Genomic DNA, 14212 nt, shown 5'->3' with positions numbered 1-14212 from the left:
GAAACAGTGAGAAGTTGGTGATTGGAAAGTTTTAATTAATAGTATATACCCTACAGCCTCAGGACCCTAGGCACCCTGGTCCAGATTTCCAAGGCCCTTGCTCAGTTTTCTTTGAGTGAGGACTTGAACATTATCGTCAAACGGCTCTTTTTATTCTTTTTATTTGTATAAATGATTTGTACAAATCCTTTTATTTGTATAAATGCATTTTCACTGTTTTATTTTGAAAAAAATATTTATTTTGAAAAGCAAAATGTGATCCTCTCTCTAAAGTTAGAGAGAGGATCACATTTGGTGTTAATAATTTCATTTTAGAAGCAATATTAGTCCCGCCTTCCAGGCATCGGACCACCATCACATTAGCTAGGTCTTTCACTTTGAAAACAAATGAGACAGTTTGCAGATGGTGGTGCGGAATTATCGATGGATTTGGTGAGTTTGAATGCAAAAAAAAAGTGTTATAAACAAGTGTTTGCACTGTCCGAAAGCACCTTGCTTTGTTCGGCTGGTAGCTCATCTTGGTGAGTTGAGACCATGTGCTTGCTAAAGAGGTATGCTAGTCTCTTGCTAAAATTAGCATTTTGCTAACGAAAATTCACGAGTGTTTTTTTTAATGTTTAAAAGCAATGAAAATGCTGTTTGTGTTAGAATGTGGTTTCACCAAACTTTGACAATGATGTAACCAAGCACTTTTATCCTTTATGCACTATTTGTGGTCAAACGTAATATTTGTTTGATGTAAAATGTATATTTTGGTGGTTTACTGTGGGAAAGTTTGCATTAAATTCTATGCGATCAAACTGCGAGCTACTGTATAAGTAGCTCAGTTACTTATACAGAGTGATAAGTTAGTTGTATTTCATCTCATGATCTACAAAACTTAAAGGATGATTTAAAAATCAATAATTTAATTGGTTATAAATATTAATCATCATTTCATGGTTAAGAGATTTTAAAAGTAGGAGTAAGAAATGAGCTGCATCGTTCTTTTCTTCTGAAAAACTTCTGAATTGTTTTGATATAAAAATCCTGCTCTCAAGTTCAAAAAGGCGGGCTGATTGTGCTTTCCCTTATTTTCTAATATACATATGTACTATTACAAAATAAATACTTCTATTAAACATGGTCCAGTGTTTTAAATAATGAGGTGTGCATGTGTGTTAGTAATCGATGTGAGACTTAAGCTTCTCACTGATCTAAATGCTCATTTTAAGGCCGTTTTTTCAGCCCTTTGAGGGGCAGCCAATCAGGAGAATGTTGTCTTGGAGCCGCTTATAGGAAGAGGAACTAAAATGTCATCCTGTCAGACAGTAGATGAACCTTGAAGCAGAACCAAGGCTCACTCTCAAATAGGGCTGCCACGATTAGTCGACTAGTGAAGCTTTGTAAGATCACAAAAGACGCAGGAATGAGTATTAGGATTTACGAGTGTAATAACGGACTGAAACAGAAGATGGCAGCACTGCATGTACAAGGATGCCAGCTGCCGTTAAACCCCGAAGAAGAAGAAGCTGTGTCCCAGAATTCATAGCACGGCCCTGCTCAGTTTCCAACAATGGCGGCAGCTAGTTAGTTTTAATATTACTCTTATTATTCTTTCTGGGTCACAAAATAAACGTTTAACATATTTTCAGGTGAGAATGTAGCTGTGTAAACTTCAAAGATCTGCTCAGTTTATCAAGACACCACATATTTTCAAAAGCGCTCCGACGTTTTCAGAGACGTCTGTTACCCCCTAGCTCGATAGCTAGCCAGGGGCAAAGCTCACTAGAGCCGTGAGAACACCGGACTCCCGGCAAATCATTTTCAAACCCACCGCCGTCTTTCGCTACTCAGGTTAAACATTTATGAGTCACTTAGATAACTTTAAAATGTTATTGTTTGGCTTTTTTTAGTATTTTATTTGTTCCTGAGTAAATCGGTTTGGCTGAGATTAAATTATAGTTTTTACACAGCTGAATAAACGTCAGGCAGACAACTGATCAGAAGTGTGAGATGCTCGAGAATATACTCCGGTGTCCTGTTATATTTTAGATAGCAAGGAGCAGACGGCTAAGTTTACTCAACTCCACCGAAACAATCTGCAAATTTCATTAAAATTTAATAAACTACCATCTTGTCTTTATTGTTAGTTAGCACATACCTTAAACACTTAAAGCTGTTAGCTAATGATAGTTATATAAGAGCAGATGCATGCTGGCGCAATAAGCTGTACGTTTTACGTCCAATGGATTCATAATCTGATTAGTCGACTAATCGCAAAAATAATCGGTGACTGGTCGACTATCAAAATAATCGTATGTGGCAGCCCTACTCTCAAATAAAAAAGGATTATTTTGAACTGTGGCAAAAATATTGAGCTGGAAATTTGCTAATTTTAGCAGGGAAAGTTTAATATTTCTACATGTATTAACACAGACTTTGCTACTCTCTTCAAAGTAGCCAAGAATCAAAACATGGAGTTGGAAATAAGCAAACTATGTCTCTTTTAAAGTAGCTGAGAGTGAAGTGTTGGGTTTGCTGATGGTTAGTGATTTGTGTTTGCAGGTACAGCGAGCTGTCTGGAAGAAAGACTGGCTCAACTTCATTGAGCCACATCACCTGAGCAGGAGTCACCTGAGTCAGACCTGAACCATCAAAGTGTGAGTGACAGGGTGTCTTTGAATGACACATGAAAGGCATGGTGGGTAATGTAGTCTCTAATATTGGCAAATTTAATAGAGTTCTCTTTCATAGTGTGTCTTCTGTCCTGTTTTCCTCTTCTGGCATTTTTTCCTTCCCACTGTCATCAAGTGCTTGTTCATAAACGGGTCATCTGATTGTTGTGTTTTTTTCTCTATGGGTTTAGCCTGTTGTAGGGTCTTTACTTTACAATATAAAGTGCCTTGAGGGGCTGTTGTTGTTATTTGGTGCTATATTATAGCTATATTATATTAATGAACTTATTTTAATTCCGTAGTTTATTGAAATTAGCCTTCACATTTTCTACTGTTAATAACTGTTGAAGATTTAATATATTTTTTTCTTCTGTTTTTCTGTTTTTGTAGGGAAAGCAGAGTCAAGGTCATCAAAGGCCCAAAGGACCGTCCTGTAAACTGGCAATAAACCAGAATAGCTATATAAAGATTTTTCTTTCCATTAACAGTGGCCAATAAGTTCCAAAACTCAGTGGATCAAAAATTAAAAGGACTGCCACCCCCACACCCACAGTCCACTTCGACAGCACAACTGATCAGATGAGCGGACTTCTCATCTGATCAGTTGTGCTGTCTTGCCCCCCCCCCCCCCCCCCCCCCCAAGTAGTGAAGTAAGTTCCAAAACACAGTGGATCAAAAATTAAAAAGAGTGCCACTGCACAGCGTCTCCCCGCTCAGCAGAAAAGAGCCGGCCCCATCCCTCAGCCCAGCCACACATCCACCATAGGTGAGATATATACAGCTTCATTTACTTACTGTACTTGGCTGTAACTTGTGCTAGTGTCAGTTAGACAGTAATTATGCCAAATACAGCACAGTAATATCTATTGATTATCCTCATGCTGTATAACAGTTCTGTAAGCTTCTGTTTGTATTTCCTTAATACTGCAGCAGTCTGGAAGAATCACACCCATCATATTCACATCGAGGTGATAGTTACATGTTTGCTCACAAATAATTTTGGGAACAACATCCTGCACCAGGGGAAGCGGATAGGAGGGAGTCCCAGTGGAAGATCCGGGTATGTGTGGGATGAGGTATGAAGTTATTCCACCATCAGTTTCATTGTTCTGGGCAGCAATGTTTGTTGGAAGTACCTATGTTTTTTCTTCTAATGTATTTTTTCAGGACCAGCTGGTGCAGGGAGTAGTGCCAGTAAGTAAGTGAGTATAAAAAGGCCTGGGAGGAGCAGCCACCACCTGGGGAGGCGGATCGGCAGGTCTCCTGTCGGTGGCGCTGTCACTTGGTGTTCGCTCGCTCGCTCTGTGGTATAGTATCGCTTCCTGTTCCTGCTCAAACACAGTGGTGTTTCTGAGTAGCTTATTTGCTTAGCAGTTTAATTAACAACTTTTAAATACATTCTTTTTTCACAGTATAATCTTCACGTGCTTCATCCGAAGCACACTTTCTGTGTACTCACTACCTAATTTATAGTATTCACTCACTGTCTCTGTACTGTTTCGCTAGCTTAGCTCGTAGCCGACCCGTTAGCACCATGGCTACTTCACCTGTCCCTTCTGCACTTTCTTGCTCATTGTGTCAGATGTTTAGTTACACCTCGGCCTCCTTTAGCAGTAATGATATCTGTAACAAATGTAGCATATTTGCAGCTCTGGAGGCCAGGATTACTGAATTGGAGACTTGGCTTTGCACCCTGCTCTCACCCTTAGCTAGCCAGGCCCCTGTAGCTGGTGCAGCCGAAGATAGCGTAGGCCCCGCTAGCTGTTCCCCGGCAGACCCCAAGCAGCTGGGGAAAGGCTGGGTAACGGTGAGAAGGAAGCGTAGTCCTAAACAGAAGCCCCAGGTACACCACCAACCCGTTCATGTGTCTAACCGTTTTTCCCCACTCGGTGACACACCCGCCGGGGGTCAAACTCTGGTAATTGGTGACTCTGTTCTCAGACATGTGAAGCTAGAGACACCGGCAACCATAGTCAATTGTCTTCCAGGGGCCAGAGCAGGCGACATTGAAGGAAATTTAAAACTGCTGGCTAAGGGTAAACGTAAATTCAATAAAATCATAATTCACGTCGGCAGTAATGACACCCGGTTACGCCAATCGGAGGTCACTAAAATCAATATTGAATCGGTGTGTAACTTTGCCAAAACAATGTCGGACTCTGTAGTTTTCTCTGGTCCCCTCCCCAATCAGACCAGGAGTGACATGTTTAGCCGCATGTTCTCCTTAAATTGCTGGCTGTCTGAGTGGTGTCCCAGAAACGATGTGGGCTTCATAGATAATTGGCAAACCTTCTGGAGGAAACCTGGTCTTGTTAGGAGAGATGGCATCCATCCCACTTTGGATGGAGCAGCTCTCATTTCTAGAAATATCGACAAATTTATTAAACCCCTCAAAACATGACTATCCAGAGTTGGGACCAGGAAGCAGAGTTGCAGTCTTACACGCCTCTCTGCAGCTTCTCTCCTCCTGCTACCCCCCCAAAAACCCATCTCCATAGAGACTGTGTCTGCTTCCAAAAAGACAAAAAACAAACTAAAAACCAGCAACAAACAACTTAAACAATCACAAAGAAAGAACAATACAGTATCCACATCTGAACCAAAGAGTAAAACAGTGAAATGTGGATTATTAAATATTAGGTCTCTCTCCTCCAAGTCTCTGTTAGTACATGACTTAATAATTGATCAACAAATTGATTTACTCTGCCTTACAGAAACCTGGTTGCAGCAGGATGATTATGTTAGTTTAAATGAATCAACACCCCCGAGTCATTCTAACTACCAGAAATCTCGAAGCACAGGTCGAGGGGGTGGTGTGGCAGCAATTTTTCACACCAGTCTATTAATTAATGAAAGACCAAGACAGACTTTTAATTCATTTGAAAGCCTGATGCTTAGCCTCGTCCACCCCAGCTGTGAAACTCAGAAACCAGTCTTACTTGTTATCATCTATCGTCCACCTGGGCCTTACACAGAGTTTCTGTCTGATTTCTCAGACTTTATATCTAATTTAGTTCTGAGCTCAGATAAAATAATTATTGTGGGTGATTTTAACATCCATGTAGATGCTAAAAATGACAGCCTCAACATGGCATTTAATCTGTTGTTAGACTCAATTGGTTTCTCTCAAAATGTAAAAGAACCCACCCACCACTTTAATCACACTCTAGATCTTGTTTTAACATATGGCATAGAAACTGAACATTTAACAGTGTTTCCTGAAAACCCTCTCCTGTCTGATCATTTCTTGATAACATTTACATTTACAATAATTGATTACGCAGCAGTGGAGAGTGGACTTTATCAAAGTAGATGTCTTTCTGAAAGCGCTGTAACTAAGTTTAAGAATATAATCCAGCCACTGTTATCATCGTCAATGCCCTGTACCAACACAGAGCAGAGCAGCTATCTGAACGCTACCCCAACAAAGGTCGATTATCTTGTTAATAATTTCACCTCCTCACTACGTACGACTCTGGATACTGTAGCTCCAGTGAAAACTAAGGCCTCTAATCAGAAGTACCTGACCCCGTGGTATAATTCTCAAACACGTACCCTAAAGCAGATGACTCGTAATCTGGAGAGGAAATGGCGTGTCACAAATTTAGAGGATCATCATTTAGCCTGGAGAAATAGTTTGTTGCTTTATAAGAAAGCCCTCCGCAAAGCCAGAACAGCTTACTACTCATCACTGATTGAAGAAAATAAGAACAACCCCAGGTTTCTCTTCAGCACTGTAGCCAGGCTGACAAAAAGTCAGAGCTCTGTTGAGCCAACCATCCCTTTAACGTTAACTAGTGATGACTTCATGAACTTCTTCACAAATAAAATTTTTATCATTAGAGAAAAAATTACCAATAATCATCCCACAGATGTAATATTATCTACAGCTACTCTTAGTACCATTGATGTTAAGTTAGACTCTTTTTTTCCAATCGATCTTTCTGAGTTAACTTCAATAATTACTTCCTCCAAACCATCAACGTGTCTTTTAGACCCCATTCCTACAAAACTGCTCAAAGAAGTCCTGCCATTGATTAATTCTTCGATCTTATATATGATCAACCTATCTCTAATAATCGGCTATGTACCACAGGCCTTCAAGGTGGCTGCAGTTAAACCTTTACTCAAAAAGCCATCTCTAGACCCAGCAGTCTTAGCTAATTATAGGCCAATCTCCAACCTTCCTTTCATATCAAAAATCCTTGAAAGAGTAGTTGTCAAACAGCTAACAGATCATCTGCAGAGGAATGGTTTATTTGAAGAGTTTCAGTCAGGTTTCAGAGTTCATCACAGCACAGAAACAGCTTTATTGAAGGTTACAAATGATCTTCTTATGGCCTCTGACAGTGGACTCATCTCTGTGCTTGTCCTTCTTGACCTTAGTGCAGCATTCGATACTGTTGACCATAATATTCTATTAGAGCGATTAGAACATGCTGTAGGTATTACAGGTATTGCACTGCAGTGGTTTGTATCATATCTATCTAATAGACTCCAATTTGTGCATGTAAATGGAGAGTCCTCTTCACACACTGAGGTTAATTATGGAGTTCCACAGGGTTCGGTGCTAGGACCAATTCTGTTTACATTATACATGCTTCCCCTAGGCAGCATCATTAGAAGACATAGCATACATTTTCACTGCTATGCAGATGACACCCAGCTCTATCTGTCCATGAAGCCAGATAACACACACCAATTAGTTAAACTGCAGGAATGTCTTAAAGACATAAAGACTTGGATGGCCACTAACTTTCTGCTTCTTAACTCAGATAAAACTGAGGTCATTGTACTCGGCGCTGAAAAGCTTAGAAATATGGTATCTAACCAGATTCTTACTCTGGATGGCATTACCTTGGCCTCCAGTAACACTGTGAGGAACCTTGGAGTCATTTTTGACCAGGATATGTCCTTCAACGCACATATTAAACAAATATGTAAGACTGCGTTCTTCCATTTGCGCAACATCTCTAAAATTAGAAATATCCTGTCTCAGAGTGACGCTGAAAAACTAGTTCATGCATTTATTACTTCCAGGCTAGACTACTGCAATTCATTATTATCAGGATGTCCAAAAAACTCACTGAAAAGCCTTCAGTTAATCCAAAATGCTGCAGCAAGAGTACTGACAGGGACTAGAAAGAGAGAGCATATTTCTCCTGTTTTGGCTTCCCTTCATTGGCTTCCTGTTAAATCCAGAATTGAATTCAAAATCCTGCTCCTCACATACAAGGTCTTAAATAATCAGGCCCCATCTTATCTTAATGACCTTGTAGTACCATATCACCCTATTAGAGCACTTCGCTCCCGCTCTGCAGGCCTACTTGTTGTTCCTAGAGTATTTAAAAGTAGAATGGGAGGGAGAGCCTTCAGTTTTCAGGCCCCTCTTCTGTGGAACCAGCTTCCAGTTTGGATTCAGGAGACAGACACTATCTCTACTTTTAAGATTAGGCTTAAAACCTTCCTTTTTGCTAAAGCATATAGTTAGGGCTGGACCAGGTGACCCTGAATCCTCCCTTAGTTATGCTGCAATAGATGTAGGCTGCCGGGGGATTCCCATGATGCATTGAGTTTTTCCTTTCCAGTCACCTTTCTCACTCACTATGTATTAACAGACCTCTCTGTATTGAATCGTATCTGTTATTAATCTCTGTCTCTCTTCCACAGCATGTCTTTATCCTGTCTTCCTTCTCTCACCCCAACCGGTCGCAGCAGATGGCCGCCCCTCCCTGAGCCTGGTTCTGCCGGAGGTTTCTTCCTGTTAAAAGGGAGTTTTTCCTTCCCACTGTCGCCAAGGTGCTTGCTCATAGGGGGTCATATGATTGTTGGGCTTTTCTCTGTATCTATGAAGCGCCTTGAGGCGACATTTGTTGTGATTTGGCGCTATATAAATAAAATTGAATTGAATTGAATTGAATTGAATCGGCGTCGGCTTCGGTAGGAGGTCTGGATATGTGTGGTTTGAGTCATGAAGTTATTACACCGTAAGTTTCATTGACCTGGGCAGCAATGTTTGTTGGAAGTACCTATGTTTTTGTTTTTTTAATGTATTTTATTAGGAGCAATTAGCCCAGGGGCTACTCCCAGAAAGTATTGTTTGTGTGTGTTTGAGATTGTTTCATTTGAAACAGATGTTGCTGACCTGTAGTATTAGCAAATGAATTTCCTAAATTAAATGTCTATACTATTGACAGTATTGTGACCGGGTTAAACAATGCTATTTATTTTACTTGCCTAACCATATTGTAATGCAACATTTAAAAGATGCAAACATTACAAAAGAAAACTTGTCCAGTGCTTTTAAGATTCATGGATTCATTTGTTTTTTTAATTCATGGTGAGACAGAAAACCTTCCAAAGTGTCCGAATTGGAGTATTTATTTCTTAACCTGCTGTTTTGTTTGTTTGTTTAGGAAAACCAAGACAAGAAAACCGCTCCAAAGTAAGTACCTATGCAGTAGTAGCACCCAGATTTTCAGTTTAATAGTGTTTTGCATTGCATTGCTGTTCTAATGCAGTTATACAAAAGTCACTGCTGTTTAGTTTTCTGTCTTCATTTATGTTGGAAGTGATAGTAATTTTTTCAGAAATCTCTCAGTCAGAGCGTGGTGCATCATGTTTAGGTGGAAACTAGCGAGCTAACTTCACTTCACGAAGCTCCTGACAATGGTAACAGTAATGCGCCGACAATCAAACGGGCAGCTCTGTAGCTTACCAAAGTTGAACTAACATTTTCCGACAGATTTCTTTGAGTGCCATGTACAACATAAAATTGGTTCGAAGTCAGTAAGCACAACCAGAATTCATACATAAGATGCACCGGATTATAAGGGACGCTGACGATTTTTGAGGAAATTAAAGGATTTGAAGTGTGCCTTATAGTGCGGAAAATACGGGACTCGTATGGCTATGCATGTGACAGATTAAGAATCTTGAATCTTCACCCTTCTTGAGCTTCTCGAGTGATGTTGCTATCACTTGGTATAGCTATATATGTCACTTCTTCCTCTGCTTGTCCACCACTGCTATATTTTGACTCCTCAAGATTTGTTAGAACAGATTTAACAAGACTTGTTATGTTGTGAAAGCGCTTGCTCATGGCGTTTTTTCCTCAATAGTTTCGTCACGTTTACTGTCTAAGGACAGCACAGCGAGCACTCTCTGCTTATGAGCAAAAACAAAAAACGGGAAGTTTTAGGAGAAAGAGCGAGAGAGCGAGTTTTGAGATGTGAGAGATTTGTGACGTTTAGCGTGTTTGGAGTGTGTAGTTAATGTGTTGTCTTGTGTAGTTAGTGTGTAGTGTTGTGGATCGTTTTGTGTTGTGTGTCAGAACAATGAGGCGACTGCTGTCTCCAGGTAGAAACAGGAGCGATACACCTGCTGCTGTCAGACCTGCAGGTATCAGGCTGTGATGTTCTCCTTTATAGAGGACAGAAATTATTTTTTTGGAGTGTCACAAATAATTTGTCAAAATCTGTCGTCAAAATGAAAACATAACTGTAAATTCAGACACGTGAGGCTGTGCTGAAAACGATGATACCAAACAAGGCAAAGTAAATAGTTTTAAAGGTGAAATGTGGAGTGAAAATCAAAAGTAGTTAAAAATGGCCAATTATACCCTGGACCCCAGAGGGTTAAACGCTTTTTAAAAAGTAACGCAATAGTTACTTTTCAAATAATTATTTACTTTTAGAATATTGTAACTCAGTTACTAACTCAGTTACTTTTTTGAAGAAAAGTGCACCAAGTGTTAAATTCCAGTTCTTTTGTATTCCCTACGGCCAAAAAGACACAGCTCAGAAGTGGTCTTTTACTTTAAAAATGATCTTTATTTTACATATCCGGATATGGAGACCTTAAGACAAAACACACAACCCCAGGTCTGAAGCACAAAAGGAAGCCTGGTTGTTTATATACTTGCTCTCTACGTCACACTTTAAGTTTCGATCAAACAGCCTAGTTGGTTTCACTTTCTAGCTGCAAAAGCAGTTTCCTGTCAGCCTGCAACCTAGTTTTACACTGAAGTCTGGGCCTCTCATAAAACACACTAATCAGCATTCAGATTATATATTTTATTTCCTAACAGTAACTAGTAACTATAATTAATTACTTTTTCAAAGTAACTTGCCCAACACTGTTGCAGACAGACTCTCACTCTTCAGCATTTAAAATTCAAAGGCTTATTTGACCATCAAAGGTTTTGCTTAATTGTCTTGCTAACAAACTGTATTTGTGCTCCTGTCTCCCTCAAAGATCTCCAACAAAATAAAGCCCCCCTCTCCTGCTGGGTGAGTCTAGTTGAACCATTAGAGGTGTACTTTTTTTTTTCCATACCTGTATCTTGACATGTAAAAGATACAAAGTGACTGAAGTCAGGTTATTGGTACAAACACAAACTCAAAGCTGTACCTTTTGCTTGCTGGTCTCTCGATCAATCTTGATCTTCTATTGTGCAGCATAAAAGAAGTCTGTCACAGATGTAGGGAAAAGGGAAAACTCAATTTTTTCCAATATGGGAATCATGAAGGGAAAGACACGAAGACATTTATTAATGGAAGAAGATGGACAGCAGCTGCACTGAAAGACATGTTGTAGTGGTGCCCAGTTTGATCCCAGGAGGAGACGCAAATCTTTTAGCCTGCACCAGGAAAGAATCTGCCTAATCAAACATGCAGAGCTATAAGCTAAGGTCAACACTTGTGGAATAACGGGAGCAGCCGAAAGTAGCTTTATGTATGAATACTTTACCGATAGTGAGGACGATGGTGCTGAAAAGGTCAAATTTCAGCATCTTTTTGATGTTAGTGACAAAAGGATCTGAGGGGTTGTTGAAAGAGTTGATGTCCACACTGGAGGCGTTGCTGGTTACCACATCCAAACTGTGGGGCCTGAAAAACTTGCAGAACTACACAAACGTGACCTTTATTATTGCAGACTTAGAAGAGGTGATTCTATGCTTTTTCTGATGTATTTAAATGGACTGATTCACTTTTCTACTCTCCTGGAGTTCTCAAAGCGCTGTATACAACATGCCTCATTCACCCAAGCACAAACTAATAAACATTCACACACAGATGAACGCATCTTGGTGTTAGTATCTTGCCCAAGAATATTTGACATGCAGACTGGGGAAGCCAAGGATCGAACCACCAACCTTCCAATCAGCAGCTGATCTGCTCTACCCCCTGAGCCACAGCTACCAGGTAAGTGGTTTGATTCCCAGCTACTCAACTCTGCATGTTGAAATATCCATGGGCAAGATACTGAACACAGGGTTGTTCCTGATGCATCCATGTGAGTGTGTATGTGACTGTTAGACAATATATTAATGTGTGTGATTGGGTATTGAATGAGGCTTGTAGTAAAAAGAATTTTGCTGCTCAGAGTAGAAAAGCGCTAATCCATTTTTCGTGACTTTTTTCTATTCTTACCAGAGCTGTCAGCGTTAATCTTGTTAAAATGACATTAACGCCATAACCGCATTAACGCAGCAAATCTCCACTAGCGAGTTATCGCGCTAATGCGTTGACGCTGACAGCACTAATTCTTACTGTATAATTAGTCTACTTTGGCACTATGACATAAAAATGTGGAATACCTTGGGAACAAAGAGCAGGGCGAGTGTCACAGTGATGGTTACATGGGCGTGTATGAAGGAGAGCAGCAGCATCCAATCAGGATGAAGAGACGGAAAGGTAAATCTGTGGGAGGCAGAAAATATAGAATCGTCCCACGTCAGTGTGTGAAGTTTATTGGATTTACAGAAAGTGTGCAATAATTGTTTAAACAAAATCAGGCAGGTGCATAAATTTGGGCTCCACATAAAAAGAAATGAAATCAATATTTAGTAGATCCGCCTTTTGCAGAAATTACAGCCTCTAAACGCTTCCTGTAGGTTCCAATGAGAGTCTGGATTGTGGTTGAAGGTATTTTGGACCATTCCTCTTTACAAAACGTGGGGTCTTGCCTGGTGTGGTGGCCTCTGTGGATCTTGTTCCTGTGCTGCCATGATTAGTGGCTCTGTGCTGTCTTCAGTTCAGCTTTGTCCAGCCACTGGTAGGATTTCTGAATGTCAGCCACCTCCGCTATCTGTGACCAGATATGACTCATTCAATCCCTGGCTGAAGCCAGAGCTCTGCGCCTCTGCATAGCTGCATATACAGCATGTATGTATGCATCTATGTATGTATGCATGTGTCCAAAGTCGCTTACACACACTCAGAAAACAGATGCACACAGCAACGGGGATTCATTACAGGACCTGTGATTAATTAAAACCTGATACATTCTTGGTCATATAAATCGGCACTGGTGTATACCACGTTAAGAAAATATCAAATGGTATGTAATGTAGGCCACTGGTTCAAACTGTATGACCATTTAACATTTGTACATGTGTATGTTCATCATCTTTTTTTCAGTATGTCTTTCTCTTCCTCCACCACGGCTCCATTTTCACTTTATTCTCTTCCTCTTCAGCTCAAGCCACTTCTCCCAAACTGTAGTCAGGACTCTAACAAGAACATTTGTAATAGCATTCTTATTTATTCTCAGTAGAATCATAAATACTGTCAGCAGATTAGACATGTAGCCTACTGCCAAACAACAGCTGGTGATAAGCTAACATTGTGTCAGCTAAAAATCACACTTTCCCTCTCAACAGTTTAATTATATTCGCACATCATATTAGTCTCACTAATATCATCTAATAGCGGCTGAAGGGGAAATAGTGAAAAGTGCAGAGACTTGTGTAGAAGAAAGAAGATTAGAAAAGGGCAGACAAAGCTTCACAGTTGACAAGACCTCCTGCTCAGACCCACTGGGAGAGGAGATGTCTGGGGAAGAGAAGGAAACAGAATAGAGGAAAACAATGACAAACATGCACCTACTGCTCAAGCTTGGATACAGAAAACAAACAGAATGGAAAATAAATTATACCATGTCCACCCTTCAGTCTGAGCCCTTGTAACCTTTTGTACAGTGATGTGTTCTTAAGTCTCAAGCGAGTAAGCTGAATCTGAACCCTGTCTCCTCTCGTCACAGTGACTCCCGGGACAGTGATTCCTGGCGCGGCTCTATGTATATAGTTTTTTATTTGTTTATATAGTTTTTTTAGTTGTGTTATTTCACTCTTGGCCCACGCACCTGTGTGATTGTGTCCACCTGCTGTTGAACTGGCTGATTTCTCCAGCTACTATTTAAGGCAGTGGCACAGAGCAGCTCGCCGCTGGAACGTTGAACCTCCTGAGTTCGTGCTCTCGGCATTATCAAAAGAATCCTCTGTATGTATTTTGCTGTGGAACTAACATTAACTTTTGTGTGTAGATATCCCTCTTCTGGACCAAATCACGGGACCTGCCCGGGTGTGGCTGAAGAGGAGTGTGTATGTGCGGAGGAGCTGTGGCGGTGACTGTGTGGAAGCGGAAGCCTGTTTGTGGATTCCCCCCCCCTTCTCTCCCTGGAGCCCTGGACCCCCCTCCCAACTCACTGTACATATATATAGCACTGAGGTGATCCCTGTTGTAAATAAATCTCCTTTTGTTCTCTAAGAA

General features: G+C 40.6%; 1 long non-coding RNA gene across 1 annotated transcript; it reads left to right on the top strand.

Annotated features, from left to right (window-relative positions):
- The first annotated feature begins 3300 nt into the window (after positions 1–3300).
- LOC146517499 (uncharacterized) lies at positions 3301–3913 on the top strand. The gene is made up of 3 exons (XR_014874782.1): positions 3301–3423; positions 3588–3733; positions 3825–3913. It is a non-coding gene; the product is annotated as an uncharacterized LOC146517499 (long non-coding RNA).
- Positions 3914–14212: the final 10299 nt, after the last annotated feature.

The sequence above is a fragment of the Neolamprologus multifasciatus genome, chromosome 6 (assembly GCF_963576455.1).
Source record: "Neolamprologus multifasciatus chromosome 6, fNeoMul1.2, whole genome shotgun sequence".
Taxonomy (NCBI): domain Eukaryota; kingdom Metazoa; phylum Chordata; class Actinopteri; order Cichliformes; family Cichlidae; genus Neolamprologus; species Neolamprologus multifasciatus.
This window is presented reverse-complemented; position numbering and strand designations above follow the sequence as displayed.